Source organism: Myotis yumanensis, unplaced genomic scaffold (assembly GCF_028538775.1).
Source record: "Myotis yumanensis isolate MYYU_CA2020_CCGP unplaced genomic scaffold, mMyoYum1.0.hap1 SCAF_12, whole genome shotgun sequence".
Lineage (NCBI taxonomy): Eukaryota > Metazoa > Chordata > Mammalia > Chiroptera > Vespertilionidae > Myotis > Myotis yumanensis.
In genome coordinates, this window is record NW_027223763.1 from 20793586 (window position 1) to 20818965 (window position 25380).

At 43.4% G+C, this 25380-nt stretch overlaps 1 protein-coding gene across 4 annotated transcripts in view; it reads right to left on the reverse strand.

Annotated features, from left to right (window-relative positions):
* The window catches only part of ZNF462 (zinc finger protein 462), a 137682-nt gene extending 113240 nt beyond the window's left edge, over positions 1 to 24442 (reverse strand). For 3 of the 4 annotated variants that reach the window (XM_070430967.1, XM_070430965.1, XM_070430964.1), the window contains exon 1: positions 24177 to 24424. The gene's annotated coding sequence lies outside the window, so the exon portion shown is untranslated. Of the gene's footprint in view, positions 1 to 24176 lie in introns of all 4 variants that reach the window. The other variant, XM_070430966.1, reaches the window with a different exon arrangement.
* Between the last annotated feature and the right edge of the window lie 938 nt (positions 24443 to 25380).

The window sequence follows — 25380 nt, forward strand, 5'->3', positions numbered from 1 at the left end:
ACCAAAGTTTTTCCTTCTAAATGTACTACATCAACTACTAAAGAATACTCCAAAAGTCCTCTTTAATCAGTTTCATCAAACTGTACGGGATCTATCGAACCTAACAGGTTACAAGGCCATCATGCCCCCTGTTCATTTTTCTCATGAAAATAAAAAACAAATAAATAAAAGGCACAGGGGGAAAAAACGTTCACTGTGTGTTTGGCTTTGTTCCTCAAGATCTAGAGGGTTTTTGTGCTACTTAACAATATAGTTAAGTTGGGCAAGTCCTTTAAATGTTCTTGGATTCCATTTCTCCGGCCATAAAGTGAGGTTAAATAAATAACCTCCCAGGTTTCTTGCAGTTTCAAAGTCACATGTGTTGTAACAGGTAGGAAACCTTTAATGAAATATCTTGAAGCAGTGATGATCAGGGTGCCGGGTGAGCACCCTGGGTGAGCCTGGGCAAGGGTAGGACCTTTCTGAACCATGGATTTAGTAGATAGATGGTCCATGAGGTCCCACAAAGCATGTAGGTATTGAAAGGCAAACTTTGGACAACATGTAGAACAAGTAAAAAAGTGACAACGGTAAAACAGGGAGCTGAGTGACCCCTCACCAGTGTCAAGGTTAGACTATACAAACAACGCAGAGAGCTCTTCAGGCCAGTTGATAAAACTCACGGTGAAAACCCGATCATTGGTTCAAAGGGCTGCTTAACAACCTAGTTACCTTGGGTAAGTCACTTGGATAATTGTTCTGAATGAGAGTTTCCTCCTGACTAAATATCCTCTTCTTTGATTTAAAAGATTTGGAAACAGGAAGTCTTCATGGACACCAGTTGAGAAAGTGTCTGATGGGGAGGAAGGCTATGATTTTAAAACACATAATTGTAAGGGACGGCAACTATGGGGAAGTGCCACCGCCTATTATTCACCCCCTCCCACCCTCCGCAGTAGTCTCTGCCTGATCTCCACGCTCCTTTCCAACAAGCCTAGACAGGGCAGAGAATCCTCAAAGCCGAGCTCCAGGCAGTCTCCACCAATCAATCAAAACTGGCACAAGAAATAAAGCCTATTTGCCAACACTGTTGTAGCGGAATAGGCAGAGATGGCCAAGGCAGGAACTGACATTCCATTCCAGGCCTCCCTCACTTCTCACATTGTGGACTTTGGACATACCACGGTAGCCTCTCCAGAGCTGCAAAATGCAGGGGTTGGGCAGGATGATTTCATAGGTCCATTCCAGCCTGGGATTTCATTTCTTTGACTATAGCTAGCGACTCGATATTCCCTTCCTTCTGGACCCCATCTCCTTGAGTTTTTTGTAGTTGACACCGCAGTGTACGGACGCATCAAGATTTAGAATGTGCTCACAGACTACGTGTGGATCCTCAAGGCAAGCACTCAGGCATTTTATTTATAAAACCAGGATCCAGCCTTATTGCCAACATGCAGTGGCTTGAATTCTGAGAGCTGGATACCCTTGAGTCATTATCAACTTTCAAATAGGCAGCACATTCACTCAGCTGGACAGAAAGACATTTCCAGCTTTCAAGTCTTTTCGGATTTACATAAACATACTGGAGTCAAGAAAGCTTAAAGAGTGGTCTGGTGAGGTAACAATCGCAACCCCCTTCTTACCACCCCACCCCCATTTTCCTCTTGTGCTAAGTCAGTAATGTTCAATGACTCATCATGCAGCTCCCTCCTCTCACGATAAGGCCGCACACCAGCTTCTTGGGGATGAGTTACCTCTTGGTTATGATTTAGTAAATCAGAAACTATTTGAGTTTGTTACTTTGTTTAAAACAGGCATCACACATCTTTTAAGCTACCTTGAGCACACTTTACCTTTTCCTGGGGAAAACAAAAGCCTCCATCTATCCAGATGAGAAAACAGCCAAAGAGCAAGTCATCATGAGAACTCATGACTCTCTCTGGTGTCCTCCCCTTCTCTTCAAGTGGTTTATGCACGAGTAGGGGTAAGGGGTGGAGGTAGGAACTGGAAACGCTTATGAAAGCAGATGGGTCCCACACACCAAGCAGTCCTCAACATCGGTCCCATGTGCAGGATGGCCGGTTCAAGTTGTCCTTGTTCTAAAGTTCTGATGGTACATGAGCTCTGTACCCTGTGCCTAAAGGGCAGCCGGGGCAGGACAGGATCGTTTGCCACAGTGATCTGAGCCACTTCTCAGCAACATCTCGGGGTTAACAAGATCACATGTTCAGCTGCTACTTAAAGCCTTGGAGGCACTTCAACCTCTTAACTTGGGTAAGCATTAGAAGCCTAGTAGGTAGTGTCCAACTTCTCAAAATAACTTGAAGAGACTATCTTCCATTCCTGGAGCTTCTTAGCATGCCAAGGACATAACCATGAGTTCTTAGGCCATGACCACTATTTTGTTACTCACAAATTACTGTCAAGAAGAGAAATTTCCTCAACTTTCTTTTTTCTAGTCAACTGTTTCCTCTCTTCTACTTCTAAAACGACATTCTTCTCATTCCCTGAGACTTAAAGTTCGAAGGAAGCCTAGAGAAAGATCATCAAATACCCTTAGCAATGTCTGTTCTGCAGCCACTCTCTTTAATGCTTGCAGGATATTTCTGGGGTGCTAGTGATGATAGTTGTTTTGGGGATAGACAATCCACAAAGAGAAGAAATAACATCCCTGCTCTTTCTTAGGAAGCCAAAGTCTTTGTCTGATCTTTCCAATTTTGAAACAGGGTCGTTTTCCTTTTTGTTGTGATGAGTGCAGAAAGCAGCCTTAAAAAGGTTATATTGACCACACACATTGCTCTGAAGCAGCATCTTCTTTCCAAGTTACTTCTATCTCTTGAGGGAATGTTTACTTAGCTGGTTCAGCCATTCATTCATCCATTAACTGCACCCTGAAGATCAACTACTTATCAGGAACACTAGTAGAACCCAGATCAGGGTGATTCTGTGGTCAAGGTCATTCTGATTCACAAATGGGTCAGCTTAGCTGTGGCCCCAATATCAGAGGCAACAGCTTCAAACCAGGTCAGGCAGGCAGCCATATGGAGAAAGTCCTCGGTCAACAAGTACTTCACTTTATTGTTCATAGGAAAACAAAACAAAACAAAACAAAACAAAACAAAACACACCCGGAAGCTAATTGGATGGATCAGTAGCAAGTCCTTTGTAAAAAGAAATCAACATAATATAGCATCCCTTTGTTTCTGCCAAAGGTATTAATATGAAAACCTGCATCCAATTTAATTGACGAATGACAGATATTGTGCTAACATTGTCTCTGTGCTGGAAGGGGGCTCGACAGGGCAGTGGGGGATGATGGTAGAGTATAGTAAGTAGCCTGCCACTAAGATGACATTTCCCAAACCTAAATCATTTGGTATACAGTACCCTTAAGGTGCCCTGGAGCTACTGAATTCCTTGGGAAGAAAAACGAAAGCCTGCTCCATAGCTCAAATTATTAGCAGTTACAAATATCTAGTTCTGACAGCATCTCTTTTCCCTTTCCTACTTCCTGCATATGAGACATCAGAGCACAGTGGCTGCTTCTTCCTCTCTTGCCTAATGATACTGAATTCTCAAGAACTGTGGTTCGTTCCTAAATTTGGCTTCTAGGGTCCCACCCTAGACCTACTGAATCCCTCTCCTGTGGTAGAACCTAAATATCTATTTTTAATAACCTCCTTTTTGGTTCCAAGTTCTCAGAATGATTCTGAAGATCAGCCCAGTTTAGGAATCACTGCCCCATGCCACAATTATGGTGAATTTAAAAAAAAAAAAAGTTTGTTAAAGGACTGTCCAGCCCATCCCACCCCACCCCCCACATGTGTGGTTCCTCCAACATTTTCATTATAAGCAATGGAGAGAACAGAACAGCTTCCTCCACTACACCCAAATACCCAGCAATTAGCAGACTAGACCCACAGATTCTTCACATTCTGAAGCTGTTAAAACAAACACTGTGTGTCTGATGCAAAGTTTGCTCAGCAGCTCCCATGATTGTGTGGGCTCCCCTATCCATCTAAATGAGCAAGCCCAGGCTGCTGGTTCTAGGTAAAATGACAATTAAGAAGCCTCAGTCTTCCACTCTGGACTCCATCCAACCTCAGACAAAGATTGGCTAATCCCTTGTTGGCGATACAAAATTAATAATACAAACAAAATCACCTACCATTAGCCAAATCTAATCTAATCATTCCTTGCAGTAATAATTTTACTCAGGATAGTTCAACTTCAAACTTGGCCTGGCAGACACAAGAAATGAACTAACGATGCTGGCCTTATGTACAAGGTACTGTGGGGGAAATGCAACTCTGTAGACTGGACTGGGATGAAATGTGAGGATTAAAATCAGAATTAGTAAACAGGACCATGAAAAGTCTTTTCATTTTCCATCCACATACTATTCAGCCTTCACGGGGCCTGCTTTAATATGGTCTCGGCTTCAGAAAGGCTTTGACTTTCCTGCTATTATCCTAGTCTTGCTTTAACACATACTTTATATTAGAATGCGTTCCAGGAAGCATATGGCAATAGAACTAGGTCAACCATTAACCAAATAACAGGAAACTGCTCTGCAGCGCACACCCTTCAAAAGCTTGCTTATTGAGCTGGCTCTTCAGAATATGTCCTTCAGTGAGGTTGAAACTAGCAGGTCCCATGGGTTTTTTTTTAATGCTGCAAGGTCATCTCATACCTAGAAGGCTTCTGCACATACTAGACTTTCAGTGGTCTAAATCATTCCATTGAAACATTCGTTCAAGAACTAAAGTCAAAGGTGAAGAGCATGTTTTCTGAATCTGCTTGAGCATCTTCAAAGAATGTGACTATGAGCCTGGTTCCATTGCTTCATTCTTTCAATTCTGTTAAATTGATAGGAAACACTACATTCCCATCTTTTCTTTCTCTAAGCCCCCTCCCCCCATATTCCTTGTTTCCATGCCACCAATTTACTCCATGAAATACACGCCACAGTCCTTTTGGACTTAATAGGTCAAATAAAGTCTTGGAAGAAGAGATGTCTTCCTTTTTCACATAAAACTACAAATGAGTTTCCTCCAGAACCATCGGCCTTGAATTGCTGAGTATTCCTCAGTTTGAATTTTTCCTCTCCAAAGTTTCACACTCAAGTTCTACAAAATCTAACTTTACAATGCCCTGAAGAGTCATTCATTCAGGGTCATGCTAGTAAACTACCAACAATCACACTCACCTTGGCTTCTTTAACCCGGATTACATATCCGGCATTCTTACTGGCAAAATATATTTCATATGGAACTTAGAGCTGGGCAGTGTCCCTTGATGAAGAACTTACATTAACTCTCATTTTTAAATTAAAATGTCAGTGCCAAATCTCCACTTACGGGAGCTGAATGCTGAATGTCTAGTGATAGTTGGAGGAGCAATTATTGTTTAGAAGACACTAAAAGGTACTGTTCAGTTTCAGAAATCCAGGTGTATTAAAGGAAGATATTTAAGAGCAATATGACCTTTCAAAAAGTGCTGGATCTGGTTACAGACTGAACACACTGACTATGTACAGCTGCCCGGGCACTGTGCAAGGCACTGACAATACAGGCGAACAAGGGAAACCCGGGGCCTGGGCTTTCTGTAAGCTTCTAGTCCAGTCCCACTCAGTAATTAATTATGAGACAAACCAGTGGGTTGGCTTTCAAAGTTGATGTGGCTAAATTTTAACTAAGATCTTTCCCCCTGAAAATAGTCAACAAGGCTTCATGGAGCACCAACATATGGCACACTGCACCAGGGGTCAAATGAAAGAGGCTGATAAGAGTCGTTCATATTGTGCAGTCTTTGGGATTCTGGACACCCAAATACTCCCATCCATGCTCTTCTTGGGAACTGTCAGGCTTTTCTTTTAAAGAAGTTGGTTGTATAACCATAGTCAAAACAAAACAAAAACCCAGAACGTCATCTAAGGAATTTAATAAATAATCTATTACAGAATGTTCAAGATAGTACAAACAGAGGTTAAGGTACTTTTCTTCCCCTTTACAAGATTTGGAGTCATGTTTCATAGAGGAGCACGCTGGCTTTTAAAAGTCACCATACAATAAGGATCCTGCCCAGCCTCTAAGGACAAGAAGCTAAGTATTTGTCAATCCCACCCCTACAGGGATTTTATTTGGACTCCACTGTATTCTGATGTGTAATCAGATAGTCACTGTTCAATAGTGTCCTGTCTATAGTAAGTGTTCCTAAGGATGGGAGGAAAGGGAATTAGTATTTTTATGTGCCCACTATTTATCAGGTTCTGCACCAGGGATTTACATTCACACTCTCATTTATCCCCCACAAGAAGCTTACAGAGTAGACTTTTTTGGTTTGTTTTTTCCAAATAAGGAAAGCGAGGATCAGAGATTAAGCTATTCACTCAAAGTCACACAGCAACTCTCTGGCTACATACCATGGCTCTCACTGTCAAGGTCTTAATGGGCCTCCCAACGCCGAGAGCAAAGGGTTCCTTTCTATGTGGTCTCTGTGCCAGTCAAGTGTTCCCTCGAGGATGAGAGCGCGCTGCTCCCCACACAATCGCCAGGCCCCTTGAGAGCAGGTCCTGTGTTGCTCAGAGGGCCCAAACACTGATGGTGGAACAAGGTCAGGCCAGTTCCTAAGGTACAAAGCAAGATGAACTCAGTGGGTCCTCCTGCCAATTGCCCTTGTCCTTACTCATCTGCAGGAGCATGCCAAGGCCTGCCTGGAATGACGCAGGCAAGGGTCACCATGGGTGATCCTATACCCCTCCAGACTGTTACAAAATAAAAGCACGGTGCTGAGACAGGCTGGCTCCTTGAAAACCCACCACCATTGTTTTGTAGGAATCAAGCTTCTTAAAGAAACCATTTGCGTCTGTCAATTTCCGCCTTAAACCCAAGAGATACAAAGTAAAGCGGAGCCTAAAAGTAAAAGGTCTAGGAATCTGTGGACCCACTCCATCTGGAAGTCAAAGTCCTTATCTTTCTGGCTGGCCCTTCCTTTTCAATTCACAAAGGAGACAAAATTTTCCCTTTTACTGAAGTTCTGACTACAAACCCATTTAAATAGAGGAATACAGGTGAATGTCATATTTATGAAAGGCCCAACTTGTGCCATTAATAAAAATGTACCCCGACAACCACTCTTTCTACTCTTAGCAGCTCCTCTAGACCAACCCCAGAAAGGCAGGGTTGCTGCAATGTAAAGCTACTTAACATAAACAAACATAGAGGCCGCACTTGGGTTAGGAGATGTGGCTAATTTTAGATGACTGTTTCGTATGTGATGAAGCGGAGCCTGGACTTCTCACTGCCTCAATGCAACCCTCGAGCCTACATTTAACCAACTCCACCTCAACTTTTTCTCAACTCTGGAAAGCAAGTGGTAAGGCAGCTGAAAGAAGGAATTCATTCCTGCGCCGTGAGGTCTTCACACTGGCCAGTCTGATCCATGGCTTGACGCTGAGAGGAATTCAGCTTTTAGGAACATCTGATGCTTGCCGGGCCTTGCAGTGTTTCTGCTGATCCGCATCTGAGAGTGCTCACTCAAGAGAAGCTGTGAAAATCCTCCTGAACAGGCAGCAGGAATCGAGAGAGCTTTTGGTGATCAAGTGCGACTCCGTGGGTCCCTTCCTGGGAAAACTCTGGAATACTCCATGCCTTGAATGCATACAGAACACTGTCTGAGATATTACAAACAAGTCAAATATCATATTCAATGGACACCAGAATCCACTTTTCCAAGAGTCAGTGACTTGCTCTCCCTGTAACATAGCTGTGAAGTCCACTCAATGTCCAGCCAAATGTACTTGTGAATTTCCTCCCCTCTCATGAGGACCCAGTTCCAGCCTGGTGGCTTGATGTACTTGCTCATCAGTTTTCAGGTTTCACAAGGGAAAACAATCTACCCCTTAAATTGGAGAAGCTTTCTTTCCAGAACTAGACAATCCTGATGGCTCTCTCCAGTTACATAGCAATTATGTAATTGCTAAGCTTCTGCAGAATCACTGGAACCATTCTGCAGCCTTCTCCTGACTACAGCTGCAGCACAGTGTACCGAGATGATTGCAGCCTTTGAACGGATGACCGGTCTCCAATCTGAGCACAAAGGGGTGTACAATGGGATTCCATCTCCAGCACAAAGACGCTCCTGCCTCACGAAGCCCTTCCTCCTCCTCCCAGGCTGTGCAGCTAACTCTTGCCTTTGCCCGCCCTCCATGTGTGCAGAGTATGGTTCCTTCTGTTTATGCAGACAGGTTCCAAAAGAGGCAGATAATCAGCTGATGTTTTGCCATGGACCATGCACCAGGCAATCATTTAACACATAACATGGAAGCTCCAGAAGAGGACAAGATGCAAGGGGGGCGGGAAGATCGCTCTAGGCTTCCTGCACTGGCATGAAATGAGTGCTTCCCTTCCTCCTGCCAGCTCCAATCCTTCATGTTGACATTACACATCCTGTACTGGAGATCCACCCCCATGCTGCCGCTTGCCCAGCTGAATTATCTCCTGCGTCACAGCGGTGGTAACAGAACTGCTGGCTCGGCAGACCTGAGAGCACCATTTCAACGCTTAATGCACTCAGCAACTGGACATATTACCAGTGCGCCGGGGCTGGTCTGTGGCCCTCTCAGCAGCCGAGCAATACTCAACCTAACCGTCTGCTAACCAGATGGCTGGGTAGCCTCTTGGGACCAAACTATTAAACTTTACTTTATTAAATTCTATGAAAATGTGGGGACAGTTTACAGCAGTGTGTCTGGTTCATCTCCAACAGGGTTGCTAAGATGAAAATGACCTAAAAATAACTGGAAACTCTACTACTTCACACCAACAGAGAACAAGATATTTCGGAGTAAATATTTAAATGAGTGATCTGCCAGATTACGTCCCCCAGCAGCACTGACTACATGCTTAGCAAATTATATTGTAAATATATACAAACAAAGACACAGACATGCATGCATCTAAAGAGGGATCCATTTCCCACTGCCTCAAGCCACAGCTCACCATCATCAGGCTCCAAGCTATTTAAATGTGGCCAAGGACACCATCTCCATCGTAATCGCCCAATTACCAAAACAAAGAGCCTAACACAACTGACAGAGATGGAACATCTCCTGGGTTCGACCACCTAGGCACACTGCAGGCCAGCTAGGTAGGCAAAAGGCGCTCAATAAATGTTTTGATAAATAGATGGACACATGTTTCTTAAATATAACAATCCTATAAAACACGTTCTTTCCAACTCTATCATCACCCCACAACTGCTAACTAGGCGTGCAAAGCCAGGCGGCAGATGAATGGCAAGGAGCAAGCCATCTGCACCAGAGGCGCTGGATGGCCACTAATTGATTACTGCAAATGAACTGCAGAGGCGGCCCTTTATTGGGTCCCTGGCAGGGTGCTGGGTGCTTTATATACATGAATGCCCCTTGGCCTTCACCAGAGAGAATTCCATTTTAAGGATGAACTGGAGGCTAGGAGCAAATCAGGAGCCTGACCCAAATTAAGCCAATCACCTTTCTACTACTTTGTAGTCACGAGGAAGGAAGGACCCCCCGCAATTTGTAAAGAACTGAACACTTGTGAAGGTGGCACTCCCAAATATATCCCCCAGTTCCAGGGAAACGGGGGGAAAAATCTTTCCACTCCCAGAGCTTTCCAGACATCCTAAGAAGTCCTAGTTTCAGATCCTATTGTATCTCCCCATACTTCTTATTCCACTGAGGGCATTCTAGATTATTGTAACCACTACCACACCCAAAGTTACTCCTCCACTCCTTGAGTTGGGGGTCCACCCTTTGAGGCCAAAAAAAATCTCTCATTTGAAATCATCCTAGAGATCTGAACCCCAATAAGTAAATGCATGTCTCTCTCTCTCTCCCTCAAATATCTCTGGACACCGTTTTAAAGTGGTGACTGTAAAGTTTTATAATTAAAAACAACTCCTTTGTCTCTGGGAATTTTCAAAATAAATAAATACATAATTCTTCTTGGGTAATCTTTTTTCACAGGTGAAAAATAAATCACGCTACTGTTTTATCAAAGAATCACTTGCGCGTCCTTTCTCTACCACTAACTGCACCACCACCACACGCTACCACCAGGGAGGCCACCGATGTGCTTCTGACTTGGAGCAAACCAGGTTAGAGAAGTCCTGTTAAGACCTATCAACACCACTTCACATTTTGAAATATCATCTACCCTGAAGGCATTCTAAAATTAGCCTCCTTACCCTGAGATCTCAAGCATCTGATATTGCAGTACGTTGGTAAGACCAAGTGGACATGGACTATGAAAATAAACATTTGCACAGAGAAGACCAGAGCAATTCTCAGCAAAACCACAGGACACCCCCTGAACAGGCTCAGCCCTATCTATATGAAGGAAGCCAAAGAGGCCCCCAACCCTTTTAGAAGACAGAGTAGCCAGTTTTTCACTGCAGTAAGTAAATTTTCTTAGACAAGCCATTTTGCCAGAATGATGCCAGACAACAGGAACAATAATAACATCTTTCTTCCAAAAAGCTCAGAGAAGTTCACAGTGATTAAAAATGTGTTCCTCCACAAGACTTAAGGGAATCATTCTGCAAGGTTGGGATAGTCTTTGTTACCATGTACATGTTCTTGTCTAAGAGGACATGGCATCAACCCTGAGGTTGCTCACAAATCCCTACTGAACACACACACACACACACACACACACACACACACACACACACACATCAGCTATGGAGTGCAATCTGGAAAAGTCTACCTGAGAATGGGCAACAGCAATGAGCACCACTCATCAGTTAAGGCAGACACGGTACAAAATTAATCAGGCAGGATTCAAAACACTGAGTTTAAGACCAAGGATGAAACAATTCACATCTGGCAAAGCCCTGGGAGAACATCTTGACCTCAGCTTCTCCATCAGTAAGGAAGGAAGAAACGATCATTTTTCGAGTACCAATTATGAACCGGGACCTAATATACTTAGTAGTTTTTAGGTCTATGTCAATTCTACAGATTCTTATTATCCCCATTTCATTGGGTAGGAAATCATGGGAGCAGAGAAGTTAAGTGACTTATTCAAGGTCCTACAGCTAGGAAGGGACAGAGCCCAATTTCACCCTGTGCTTATATAGTGCCCAAGAGTGTGCTCCACCCACCACATGTTACTTCCTTAATGAAAACCTCTGCACTAAAAGCTGCATGTTCACCCAGAAATATGGAGAACTCTGTACTCCCGATGTTTCAACAAAAAAATAAAGTACCTCTCCCAGAGAGAATATATATATATATATACAGTTGACCCCTGAAAAGGGGAGGGAAGCAACTGCCTTCAGTCACAAATGAGCGTATCATTGAAGTCAACCCTCAGCTTACAGATTTCCAACCACGGATGAAAAATATATATATACACATATATTTACAAATTTATACACATATCTATATCTATCTATCTATTTATACACATATACACCCACATATACGGTAGCCAAGTTCCTAGTTGTTCTTCATATAGTTCAATTGCATTGAAGTTTAGCCCTGGCATGCAAATTTTACGTGCATTATTTCCCAATATAACTTGCGTGTCAGAAAGGGAAGGCTGCCAAGAGACAATCTGGCCCTGTGATTCACTGTGTCACACCAACATGCCCACTTCTGACACAGGTTGTTGTTTGTATTTCCTAGAAATCATTGTCTTCATTTGGGAAATAAACAGCAAACAGCATCCTCAGCAATGATGTGTTCTTTTTCTGCGAGAATACCCTGGCAGCAAATGTCATGAATTTGGGGGGAAGAGGGTAATATAAAGTGGCAAGCTCTCGCTCTTTATTCCTTAGACCTTAGCGATCATGTGATAAGGCAGTATCTTAAACACAGATGACTCTCTTTTCCCTTTCAAGATTATGCCTTATAAAGTAAAAGATTTATTCAAATGAATCACATTAAGTCTATGGAGCAGGTTTCATATGCTGAAAAACACAATCTAGCCAGTTTTGGATTTTTATGGTTGAAGATTCCTATTTGCTGGTTTATGAATGCTTTCTAGTCATTCGACTCCCTGAACTTTTTTTCTTTGGACAACAGGCTATGCAATGTGTATGGTCATAGACAAAGTAATATTGCCACAGTCCTTTCCACTAAAGCAGGGAAAAGATGATGGAGGTGTGGAGAAGGGAAAGGGGGCAGTGGGGACATTGGAAATTCCCCACCATTCAGAAGCTGCTTCAAAAAAAACATCGCTAACACTTACCTGTGCTGGGGTCAATTTTGGTAATTGTAGCTGACGTCTAGAAACAGGGTTATGAATATAATTACCATGAAGCAGCAACGGGGCAATCATAACCTAATTAAACCCACTGACTAGATTATCGTTTTTCCCCTAATAAATACATAGCATTTAACACTTGCTAATTTCAGGATCTATAGGTGATGTTCATTCATATTAACAAGCTACAGCCACAGGTCAGAGAAAGAATGGGTGAGGTACTCAGATTCTTGAGTCCACCAAGGGGTTAGGGATGGATTTCAGGGACAGCTGATATTGGTTCTTCAATGTCACTTCACTTCTCCACCCCTCAAGAGAAGAATGAGTGATGAGAACTTCCACACAAGTTCTGGATACAGTTCTGCTTTCTGAAAGACTCTGCTATTTTATGTGAGCTACACAATGTGCTTTTTCACATTACAATGGAATCTGTCTTTGAAATGTGATTTCCTTTTCTTTTGAGTAGAATGGAGGCTTCCTCCCCTGGATCTAAGTACAGAAACTTTAAACATTTACCTCCAGGACATGCTCTGAGGCTTCCTCTCCTACCCCACCTCTCATGAGTGTATTTTCAAATTCAATGTCCTATTCCCAATTGGGTGTCACTGCAGGCACAGGGGTACAAGACCCAATTTACCTTCACTTTTTGCAAAGCCCCTGAGGGTAGTCTGGGTAGATTTCTCCTCAGAGAAGAGGAAGGCTGAAGACACAGGCTGGGGGCTGGTCTTGGAGAAAGGCTAGTGTGAGGGAGTGTCTCAGAGGGCTAGGCACCACTGACTGGGGCCTCAGTTGATGCTACCTAAGACTGAGTGGAGTCCCTATTGCTCTTAAATTAGAAATCCCATCTGGACAACCACATGCTTCATATAGGTTAAATTTTACTCTCTTCAACTATGGAGTTATTTTTTTCTGAGCATTTTCCTCATATCTTAAGAAAGGAATGGTTTTGATAAATTGAGTAGATATGAATGGCGGGTAAAAATGGGTGACTCTGGCCTCTTCTTGTACACTTTACATACAGGACACATGCTTATCCTCCTACAAGGCCCTGGGTATGAGACTGTCTGAATAGTTCCATAACAAAATTAAGATTGGTGAAAGAGTCTAGTCAGCAATTAATGCCCAATTCCCTGTCTTACAGAGAAGCTACTGTCCTGAATATCACAGGGATATCTGGACCTGTTCCATCTCCCTTAGTACATCTTGTTACTCTATTAAGGGCATCTGTGGTCATCCATGAACAGCAGCTTCCTCACTGTACTGTGATGTTTCAGGGAGAAGCAAATAGAACCAAAACATTCATCATGTCTCCATGATCTAAATAGAGCACATGGTGATCACTGAAGGGCGTGGGGGACTCTAGCACCCAGCCTTTGAAGAGTAACTGCACTGTTTTCCCAAAATTAATGGAACTAATTTTCAAATATGTCCATGCGGCTTCTGAAAACCCTTCTCGTGTCTATAGTCACCAGAGCCAACACGGCACGGAGACCTTCAAAAGGGACCCTAAGGGGGCAAAAAATCAGACAGTTCTCTATTAAAAAAAAAAAAAAAACTTATACAGTATATCTTCCTGCTACAAGACAGGTACTCTTTTTAAATATCTACACGTATAACTACTTTGCACCACTAAGCTTGACACAGTACAATTTAAAAATAGTTATTCTCTAAATTTCTTTCTACATGGTGTCTTGCTCCCCCCACCCCCAATCTCTGTAACTCAGAAGAACACAAAGAGGTACTCTTCAGTTAAACACACTTTGTCAAGCTATTACAGTAAGTTATACCTCTCATATTAACTAATATATCACAATTAATTTTCCATTATGCTCAGATTTCCTTCCAGAACACTAGGATATATTCCTGGCATAAGCAACTGGAAGAGATAAACCATCAGGAACATAAGCTATTAGCATACTAAGTAATAACCAAGGCCAGTTCCCACCAGCCAAGAGCCAGGAGGTAATTCCCCCACCCCCACACCTTGTGGCTCCCCCATTTCGTAGCTCCATGACCTTGGGTAAATTACCTCCCAAGCCTCAGTTTTTCTCTACCATATGAACAGTCTCTGGTTCATATTAAATGTTAAATAAGCATCACCTAGTATTCATATGAACTATTAGTCACTCCAGGAGGAGAAATAGCATTATGTTGAAGGCCCATGGGATCTTTCCACTCTATAGAGGAGTTGGCAGCATTTTTTGAGGAAGCAATCATATTTATTCTCCTTACAGACAGTAATCTTACCCATTAGAGGAAACAATATTCAACTGACAGCAGAAGAGAGAAGTTCTTGCAGATGAACTCTGACATTCAAATGAAAATGGTCTCTCCCATACCGATCCCTTCCCCAATTATCATTACTAAATAATAATTAATAGTTTCTGAGAAGATCATTTAAGATAGAAACCATTGAAGAAAAGTTAACTACTTGTAATTGAAATCTTTGCCTAATATACACACCTGGTATCTATTTTGGGCCATCTTTAGTCTATAATTCAGTGTTCAAATTTTTTTACCCCACACGAAGGACCCCTAGATCAGGTCCAATCTGGGCTGAGTAATTGATGCTCGCTTGCTGACCAATTGGTCACAGCACAGAGGGATGATGTAATTAGGGATTGGAATAGCTAAACATTCTAGACCACAGTGGCCTTACTTTGGATTTTAAAATGCCAGGATTGGATTGACAGACCAGCCTGTGATGCGTGGCTGAAGCAAATGGCTTAATCCCAAACTGGACAATAGGTCTATTCCTTTCCCCTCTGAAATAAGCATGTCTTAGTTCTTCATTTCTTGTAACACCCAGAGCGTAGGTGGAGAAGCCCTATGGATAACTTTAGAGAGGACTATCACATTTTCTGCCCATTAATAATGCAGCTACTTACTGCTGTGCTCTGGTCTCTACTTCATTCATTTTCCAGGAAAATCTCCACCTAGGCCTACTTACCCAGTTCTCCTTCAAGTTTCCATCTGTCCTTTATCAGAAAAGCTGTATTTGTAACCCCAAAGTCACATAAATTGTCTTCCAGGCCCAATTCTATTTTTCACAATAGGAACAGACCTAAGAATGTGGGTCTGAGCACTGGTCTTCATATTTCACATGCAATAGGTACCAAATTACAAGGTCTTTTTCCACTGGCTTTATTGTTTTCTTAAAAGCAATGCCTTTTATTCTTCCTGGAGGCTCTTCCCAGTGGACAGGCCTCTTCTATTTTCACTTGTCAATCATTCCCCCCTGCCTCTCTTCTTCTTTTCCTTCTCCCATCCAAACAGTCTCTCCTTCCCAGCAAATTTCCACCACGTAATTATGGCAATGCTTCAGCCTACTTTTTTCTGTTAGCTTAACAACCCTGTCTATTTTCTACTTGTGCTGATGCTACTGTTTGCTTTTCTGACGGGCTAATCCGTGTATCCTTTCAAGGCCTAACTTCCCCTACCATGATAGCAGCTGGAGCTCTAATTCACAGGTGCCTTCCAAAGCTTTTCATTAACAATAGAAATGAGATGGTTTATAAGCCCATTTCTTAATCTGCAGGTGAGTATTGGAACCTTTGTGCAGCAAACATCTTTCAAGTATCCCGCATTGTGCCACTGCACAATTATTTTCTGAGTAATAAGTACAATGTTATAGGCACATTTGTAGTGTTAAAGGGAAAATGTTCCCTCAGAGGGAATCAGCTCCCCCGACCCCTGGCATTTCCCAGCTCAAGAGAGAAGCACTCAGCTGACATGAGCAAAACTGAAGAATAATGACTTTACTCTCTTAAATCTGAACAGGGAAGAGAAGAATTCCAAAATCTGAAGGCCTTAGCTCATGTTCTGGTTCAACTGGCCAGACGAGGGCTTAGGGAGTGAGGTTGGCCTCCCCCAGCTGGGCTCTGTGGCAGCTAAGCCTCTCCACAAATCCTGGGCTTAATTACTTCTGACACAGTTGTCTCGCCTGGGCCTCCAGCCTCTTTTGTGCTCAAACCAATCTGAAGTCAACGGTAAGTCCTTGCTTACTCATCTTGGTTAAATGCTTAATTTCCAACTAAGTGATCTTAAAACATTTAAATCGGGATCCATTGATTCCTAATACAATTTTTCCTTGCATGGTCTTTGTTCAAAGTCTACTCAAAAGCCTACCAAATAACTTTCTGAGTTAAGCAATCTTCATCTCAAGAATTTATTCTTGAACAAACAAGTACCCACCAACCTTCCCTTCACCCCCAAGAGGAGGCTCTGCTCTTTGAACTAAGTGTGGGGTTAAGGTGTGGACGGGCACAGCAGAAGTATTTTATTAATATCCAGAAGCAACATGCAATGAGCTGCACAAGCAAACCCATGAAAGCAAGAAAATCAACACTGAAATAACCATGACCTGGCACAAAGAGAAACCTTCCATCCAAGAATAACTCCAGAAAAAAAGGTCTCCAGCTAGGAATTAGGTAGGAATGCTTTGAAGACACCAAGTAATCTGATCACCAGAATTAAAAGACAATGCAATTGCAGGTGACCATACTGGTGGCCTCTTGTACCATACCCATGCTACTTGTCTTTCCAAACCCTGAAAACACCAACTCTGTGCTGGAACCATACATCCAAAGACTAAAAATCTATAGCTTCAACTGCTGAGGACAAGAGCCTTTAAGAAGTAGATAAATTTGATGATAGTATTTCCAAGCAGAAAATGTAAATCCAAAACGCTTCCAATTGACTTCCTATTTATCATATCAGTGTGTGCAGTTCTCAAGATACAAAGTTCAAGGGGACAAAAGATTCAGAAGAGCTTCCTAGTCAACAGCAAACACAATCTAAAGTCATAAAAATCCATTTTCCCTTTGGAAACTTCTTCTCGTGGGTCTTATAAATCCAGGAGACAGTTCAATGTAGGATTATCTTCTCTCTAATAACCCCACCCCCCTAACTTTTTTCCCCCCCTTCAGTACTGGCATGCAAACCATGCTGTTTTAACTTCTTTCCTGTTCTCCCAGTTCTTCTGGAACATTTTATTTTCGACAGTCAACTCATTTGGAGGAGTGCCACACGGAGGTTCAACTGTTTATAGCGTTAACTGTGTTCCTGCCAGAAGTCCCCATCCAAGTACTACCTTCTCCAGACTGCCTCCTGGATTGAGTATTTATGCTTTGGTTGGGAAGAAGCTTAGAAAATGTGGAAACTTCCAAACATCACTCATCTTTACAAAGTTGCCTTCACTTGTCCAAGAGGAATCAGAAATGGAAACCCATTTCACCCTTCCTAAAGTACTAACCCATCTCTCTCTCTCTCTCTCTCATGGTTAAATACTGCTCGTGTCACTCAAAAGTCATTTTAAGGGTGTCTTCGTGTAGAGTGGGGAATGGGAAGTACCTAGCCATTGGTCTGCAAGAGAGAATTGGGCTCCTAGAAGGTGCGTGGAGGGCACATTTCTGGATGAGTACAGGGCACTGGAAAATCACCAGTAATTGTTTTAGATTGGATTTCACTCTCTTGGACTTTCATCAGTATTACAAAATGGCATCTCTGAAAGAAGCCAATTTAAGTCTGTACCATGTTGCAAAATAGATTCTGAGTCCAATTGTGGGCACTTTTATAAGCTGCAATTGACCCAGACAAACTTCCAAAGAAGGGCATTTGAAAAGGACTCCCAAACCCTGGGTGACAGAACTAGAGAGGAGAAGAGGACAGGGAAAAGCACAGCTACAAATTCAATAGCTAAAACTTGACTGAAAGTCACACGAATAAAATTGGCCTCTGGAGTGTCACTTCTATAAGTGAAACAAACCATATTCAGGCCAGGGTTCCCCAACATGTTAAATTCAACTAACACTAAATCAACTGCCCCACTAATGTATGATTAATGTCTTGAGATGGTGTTTCACAAACCGCTATAATCACGTGCACTGGGGCACCCGAAAGTGTACTGGGTTGGGAGTCAGCCGACCTGAGTTGTAGGCCTGGCTTTGTTACAGCTGAACTTTCTGACCTTGGGCAAGTCACTTCAAGTCTTGGTGCCAATTTCCTCTTCAGTAAAATGCAGAGGGGGAGGGGAAGATTTGAAGTTGATGATTTCTCTAAGGCCCCAAACAACTAGCTTCTCAATTAGAAATTCTGACTGGTGAAGATTAAATACTTAATACTCATCACTTATGGTATCTCTTTGTCAGTTTTTAATGTTAATTTCTACTTGGGAAATAATATTTTTGTCCATCACCCCAAAACCCAGCTTTATCTGGGTGCTCCCTAGAGTTCTTTCATATTATAATAAACTCCTCTTTTCTTTTCCTTTCTTATTTTTTTAAGCAACCTTCCCCAAACTAAGAATTGTGACTTGTGCTATTAAAAGAGCTTAGAACTTCCCATTTCCTTGCTAGGGCTAAAATTAAACTGTCCATTCCTTAGGGCCCAACATAACATCTGCCAGATGTCTTGGCATATCACACAAGAAGAGGAATTTTGTTCTAGCACTCTCTCTCCTCCTCTCCGTTTTCTCATAATCAATTAATAGGTCACCAGCTAATGTTTCTCTCAAGGCCACCAACTTCATAAGTATGTTAACCTCACCAAAGATACTTGCTTTCACACACACACACACACACACACACACACACACACACACACACATAGTGGTCTCCCACCCTTCAGTTCACTAGATTTTTAGTGATAGATCCTGGAAATATTTTCCCCCACTTCTTTTGAATTTCCTTAGTTCCCATGTACCAATCATCCACTTATACACTCCTGTCAGATCCTTTGCAATCTGAGTTCATTATTTACATATTTCCTAATTTGTGAGTGTGGCATTGTGAAATAGCACCTCTGTTCTCCAGTCATCAACTTGAAACATTCAATACAGCTTTGTCAATGCTCTATCCCATAAGGCAGTGAACTATAAGTCTGATAAAAGCACACACCACAAAGAAGGTAAGTACGGTTACCTTAACCAAAAACAAAAACAAAAACAAAAGAAACCACACTCAACACCAGGAAAGAATTCAAGATAGACTAGAATCTATTAAACTCCATCACACAGAAAACAGAACTCTTTTCCAAGGCAACTTTACCATTCTTTTCTTTCAGGAAAACTGACCACAAGTACTCAAGTCCATTAGTAGAGTTGGATTTCTTTTCCCCTACTGTCTTCTAGAAGACTCCTTAGCAAGATTTTATATAGGCCGGGGAGGGTTGGGTTGGTGGGTAAGAGATCAACCGAAGGACTTGTAGGCATGCATAAAGCATAACCAATGGACATAAGACACTGGGGGTATGGGAGGCTAGGGGAAGGTCAAGGGGAGAAAACAAAAGGAGACATATATAATACTCTTTGTAATACTTTAAGCAATAAAACAAATTTTAAAAAAAGAAAAAAAAGATTTTATATATTTATATATAAAAATTGTATTTATCTTGCATCTAAAAGTTGTCTCTAACTCCAAAGAGTGGGGGGAAAAAAACAAGTCCTCAGGGAATGTGATCAATGAATCAGATGGACATAAATCCAATATGAGCGATATTATGGACTACAAAGTTCCAACAAGAATCTTTTTTTAATGACAGCGTGTATCATAGCTCACATGTATTTCTTCAGAATGATTTTTCTTGATGATATATTAGTTATGGTAAAAATTTGCATAATGAGCTTCATCAACTAGATGTCTCAAAAAAAAGGATCTCTGAGCTTTGACATCAAATGAGAATGTTCAACTTGACACTCTTTTTAATTCTCACACAATGGTTTATCCAAGATACTTGTCTCAGTTCAAGTGTATATTCTAGACCAGTGGTTCTCAACCTTCCTAATGCCGTGACCCTTTAATACAGTTCCTCATGTTGCGGTGACCCCCCACCATAAAATTATTTTTGTTTTTACTTCATAACTGTAATTTTGCTACTGTTATGAATCGTCATGTAAATATCTGATATGCAGGATGTATTTTCATTGTTACAAATTGAACATAATTAAAGCATAGTGATTAATCACAAAAACAATATGTAATTATATATGTGTTTTCCGATGGTCTTAGGCGACCCCTGTGAAAGGGTCGTTTGACCCCCAAAGGGGTCGCGACCCACAGGTTGAGAACCGCTGGTCTAGACAAACACAAGAAACCATGTGTTTAATATTATGGTACTTCCCATACTGATGAAGGGAATCATAGATGGGATGGGTCTGTTAGGTAAACAGTTATAAAACATTTTCTCAAAATCCAAAATGCCTCTTAGACACTTAATTCTTTCCTTCCAGAAAGTTCATCTCTATAAGACCGTCTATAAAGACACGAAAACATTTGGTTGCAAAGTAAAAAAATGTGGTAAGTCAAACTGCTGGACTGGCAACCAGTTTGTCAAATTTTTCCTCCCATTGAAAAAAGTAATTAAGCAGTTGTCCTCAACAAAAAAAAAGATATTATGGAAGTTTGCTTCAAGATCAATGTTTAATGTATTTATGTTTACATAAACATATCTGGTAAATTAGATGCAAAATTATCTGGTAATTACTTTCCCAAATAACTCCTTATTCCATTGCATTTGAACTTCTGAGTTTGAGCATGCAGGATCTTAACATGCACTACGAAATTTAAATAAAACACTGATGACATTCCACTTAAGAGCAAAAGCAATGGGCATCAAATGATAACATTCAAAAATCAGTAATAAAAGGTTTGATTTCATGTAAGATTTTTAAAGTGCTCTTGGAGAGGCCTAGGTTTGGAATAAAGAAGCAGAGGTCTGAAGAGAAATATTTTTAAATGAGCATACACATGAATTGAAAACCATACATCTTCATCTGCAAAAATCAGGGATTTACTTCATTGACCAGGGACAATTACCAGCTAAAGAACCATGTGTTTCCCCCTCTGCTTTCACACCCCTTAGAAGAACAATAACCCTCAATTAATGACACAACAGTTTGGTTTGAAAAATGTGATGTTGTCATATACAGCACTGTGCATTCACTGAATGACACTGCTACCAGCTACTCAACAGAATATAATTGCATCTGGAATCTAAAACCACTTCAATATGCACAAAAATACTGTAGACACAGGGAACTTCACACACACACACACACACACACACACACACACACACACACAAATCCGACACATAATGAAAAAGCAAAGCAAGAAAAAAGCTGGTATAAGTCGCTCACCAATGTGCTCCTTGTTTGTGTAGAAGCTGGTACCTTTCTGTATTCCTCCTTAGTTGAAACAAGGTCTAATCAGCTTCCTTACAATACATTAATTGGTTCTGAATCTCCTCCAAGTCTTCATTCCACCGTGGAGCCCTCCTCTCCTATCTTCAATAGTCCACCTAAAATTCTTCCAACATCTTCCCTCATCCTCAAGATGGCTACCTTACCTAATGGAAAAGCAACATCTTCATGGTTGGCTTTTATAAAATCCTCAAGCATTTCAGGATTTAGGTCTTTACTTGGATCAATTACATACATTCTCTAGAACTAATCTGTGAAGAACTCCAATCAATGTGTGTGGACTGAGGTGGATCCTTTCTTCACATCATCCTCACAAAATGTCTTCCTAGAAGACTAATAAATTCCTCCCCATCAAAAAGGTGAAGAGACCTAGACATAGGTTTTCTCAACTGACATAATCTTTAAAAAAAAAAAAATTTGTTTCCATAGTGACACTGTTAAGAAGACATTTGATATTTGTGGAGACTCACAGTACTTGAGAACACAGAAAAAACCCAGCAGGATGGAAGGGAAGGGAGAAAACAAAGGAACTAAAAGAAGGCCTAACACACACATGGAACAACCTGAAGAGAAATGTAGACTCTGGAGAAACTGGTGTCAGTAAGACTTCCTCTGAGATCTTGTAGGATTTGTTGTTGGTTTTTATTTTGTTTTGTTGTGTTTTTCCCCCAGAGATCAACCCACACCAGACAATAAAGTCTTGCAATGCATCAAAACATGATGATAGCCAAGCCCAGAACTCCAGAATCTCAGCGGAGGGCACCACCGTCTTCACAATGAGGAAAGTCACCATTTCCTGGCGACTTTCAGGAGACCTGCAGCAGCTCAAAGTTGTGTGAGGACCTCAGTGGAAAATGTTTAAGATTTTGCCTTGCCTTTCCTGAAGGAGGTCAAAACCCTTCAGGTCCACTCAAAAGGTGAAAAAAAAAAAATCCAAAAGTTTACTTTAAAATGGAAACAAACATCTCAATAACTTGTGAAAGCACTCCTTTGGTGGGAGAAAAATCTGAGCAGCCCTTAAAAGCCCCTCATTTCCTCGTATAATGAATAGACAGTGAGGAACCACCACAAGACTTCCCCCAGGAAAGGGACAAGGAGTAGGCAGGCAAGCCTCCTCCTCCAGCCATCACCAACAGAGCTTCAAAATGGAAACATCCATAATTCTATAAACACTTCTCATCTCAGCTTTGTCTCCTGGAAACTCGCTCTCCTCCATTTTCTGGTGGAGTTACAACATGACAGGGCTTACCTGACTCAGTTCCCAGCTCTCAACCAAACTAGTCACTTCCTCCAAAACCTGCAAGCCACCTCCAGAAACAAAACCAAAGCAAACCAAACAGCCAACACAGACACTCAGGCACGGCTCCCCCCGCCCCCCAACCCTGGGAGAAAGCCCCAACTGGTTGGTCTTTTCCCATCCCAGGCGCGTGCTTAAAAATGAAACTTTTTTTTTTTTTTTTGGTAGGGGAGGAATATGAAAGGAACTCCAGGCAGCCTCCCTCCCTCCCTGTAGGTTAGAAGCTACAATGAAAAGAAAATGAGGGTTCCTTCAGGAATGGTGAAAAGCCTGGAGAATGAACGTGAGAAGGAGCTTTGTGTTTTGGAGTCTGGACTGGAACCAAAGCAGACAGCTTGCAAATGGAGGACAAGGGAGATAAAGAAAGGGAAAGAGAGGGGCTGCTCCAATGGGGGGGGCGGCTGTGGCTTCCCCTCATGCCTGGAAGGAGGGCAGACCCCTGGGAACTGCACCAGGAGTGAGAAGACCCCCAGGCCCCTGCTTTCTTTTCTCCCTTCCCCAGGAGAGCCAAGCGTATGTAATGGCTTCTCCTCTCCTGAAACCGTTGTCCTCTTCCACCAGACGCTTCTGAACCCCCAGCCTGGAGATAGCTCCTCAGCTGCTCCTGGACCTGCGCCCCCCACCCGGCCGGTGCCCCCCGCTCCTGGCCTCTGTCCTCACCAGCAGCACCAGCAGCAGCAGCAGCAGCCACCTCCCCCTCACCCCCCGACACATCCCGACCCCGCATCCCAACTTCGGAGACAGAGAGAGAGAGAGAGCCAAATACCTGAGGAAGAGGGGGGGGTGCCAATCCGCACGGGTTTGCCATCGGGCTGGGGACAGGCAGACAGAGAGGGGGCAAGGAAGGAGAGGGACAGAGAAAGAAAGAGGTCAACCGGCTCAGGTCGGGGCGGCTCGGAGCGCTCCCTCCTCTGCCCCTTGCTAGCTCCCTCTGGCTCTTGGCTGAGGTCGCCTCCCGCTCTCCACCCCCCTCTCTGTCCCTACTCCTGTCCCCATGCTCGGAGCATCGGTCCTAAGCCTCCAGCTCTCTTCTCACTCATCTTTCATTTTCTCTTCTCTCCATAGAACTACACGAAATTAATTAAGCCACAGCGCTCCGCTGCCCCCAGCAGAAGAGCAGCCAGCAGGAAAAGCACAGCCACCTCGCTGCCACTGCCACCACCACCACCACCTTCTCCACCTCTTCCTCCTCCTCTTCCTCCCTCGCTTCTCCTCCTCCTCTTCCTCCTCCCCCTCTCACTCTCACTCTCCCTCCTCCCCCTCCTCCTCTTCTCTCTCTCGCTTCTTCTCTCCCAACTGCCAGTCCATGCAGGGGACTTCCTCTCCTCCCGCTCCACCAACCCTCCTCGGCCGAATGAATGAGCGCGTTTGTGCGTCCACCACCCCGCGCTCTCCTCCCGGGAGCACTCGGACCACCCCGAGGTGTCGGTTAATTGCAATAACTTACAGAAGAAGCGTCCCGGCGCCGGGAGGTGTTTCGGGTTCTCCGGCCCCACCGCCTCCTTATCCTCTTTCTCTTTCTCCTCTTCCTGCTCGGGTTATTGTTGTGGAAGTTGTTTGGGAGTCTCATGTGCTTCTGCCGGGTCTCAGCAATGGAGGATCGCCATCTTCCCTGCCTTCCTCGGCTCCTCAGACTCTGCAGCTGCAGATGACCTGAGATATCCGTCTCTCTCTCCCTCTCCCTCCCTCCCTCCCTCCCTCTCCCTCTCACTCTCTCTCCCCTCTCCTCTTCTCTCTCCTCTCCTCCCTCTCGCGCGCGCTCCCTCTCTCTCCCTCCCTCTGTGTCTCTCTCTGAATAATGAGCAACCAGAGGGAGAGAGAAAGCAAGACAGAAAGAGAGAAGGAAGACAATCTTCTCCTGCCACACAAAACGCCGGAGCACCAGGGGGTGCGCGAAGCCTTTCTAATAACAACACCGTGCAGGAGAGAGGAAGAAAAGAGAAAGAAAGAAAGAAACGAGGAAATGGGCAGGGGGCATAAAAGGGAAGAATTTTATCCAAGAGCTGGAGAAGAGCAGAAGGAGAAGCTGGAGGAGATGCTGAGGCTGCGGCTGCTGTCCCCCTCCCCTCTGCTGAACCCCAGAAGGAGGCAAGGTGGTTGCAAAGTTAAGGCTGGGACATTGTCTTTGTCACTTAGAGCAACACCGAGCCAGGCCAGTGAGATGCAAGAGGAGGTGGCGGCGGCGGAGAAGGAGGTGGTGGTGGTGGTGGTAGAGGAGGAGGAGGAAGAGGAGGAGAAGGAGGCAAAGGAGGAGGAGAAGGGGAAGAGGGAGATGAGATGAATAAAGACCTGCGGAGAAGGCGGTGCGAGGAGCGCGGCGGCCGGGCTGAGACGTGCGCGCTCGCGTCCCGAAGGCGCCCGGCCGCCCCGGCCAGCAGAGGAAGCCCCCCGTGAGGACCCTGTCCCGTGGCTCCCCAGGTTCCCACCATCAGCCCTGCCCCAGAGGCCGAGCCCAGGGCCCAGAGAGACCCTCACACGCATCCATCTAGAGGCCAATCTTTGCACAGAACAGACATGGGGAACTAGAGGTTGCAAGTCTAAATCCAGATCAACCACGTGGGGCTTTTTAATCCCTTTCCAGCTTGCGGTGTATCTCCAGTGAAAAGCTCAAATTGTCCATTACTGGCACGTATTTTGAAGACTTCTCCCCC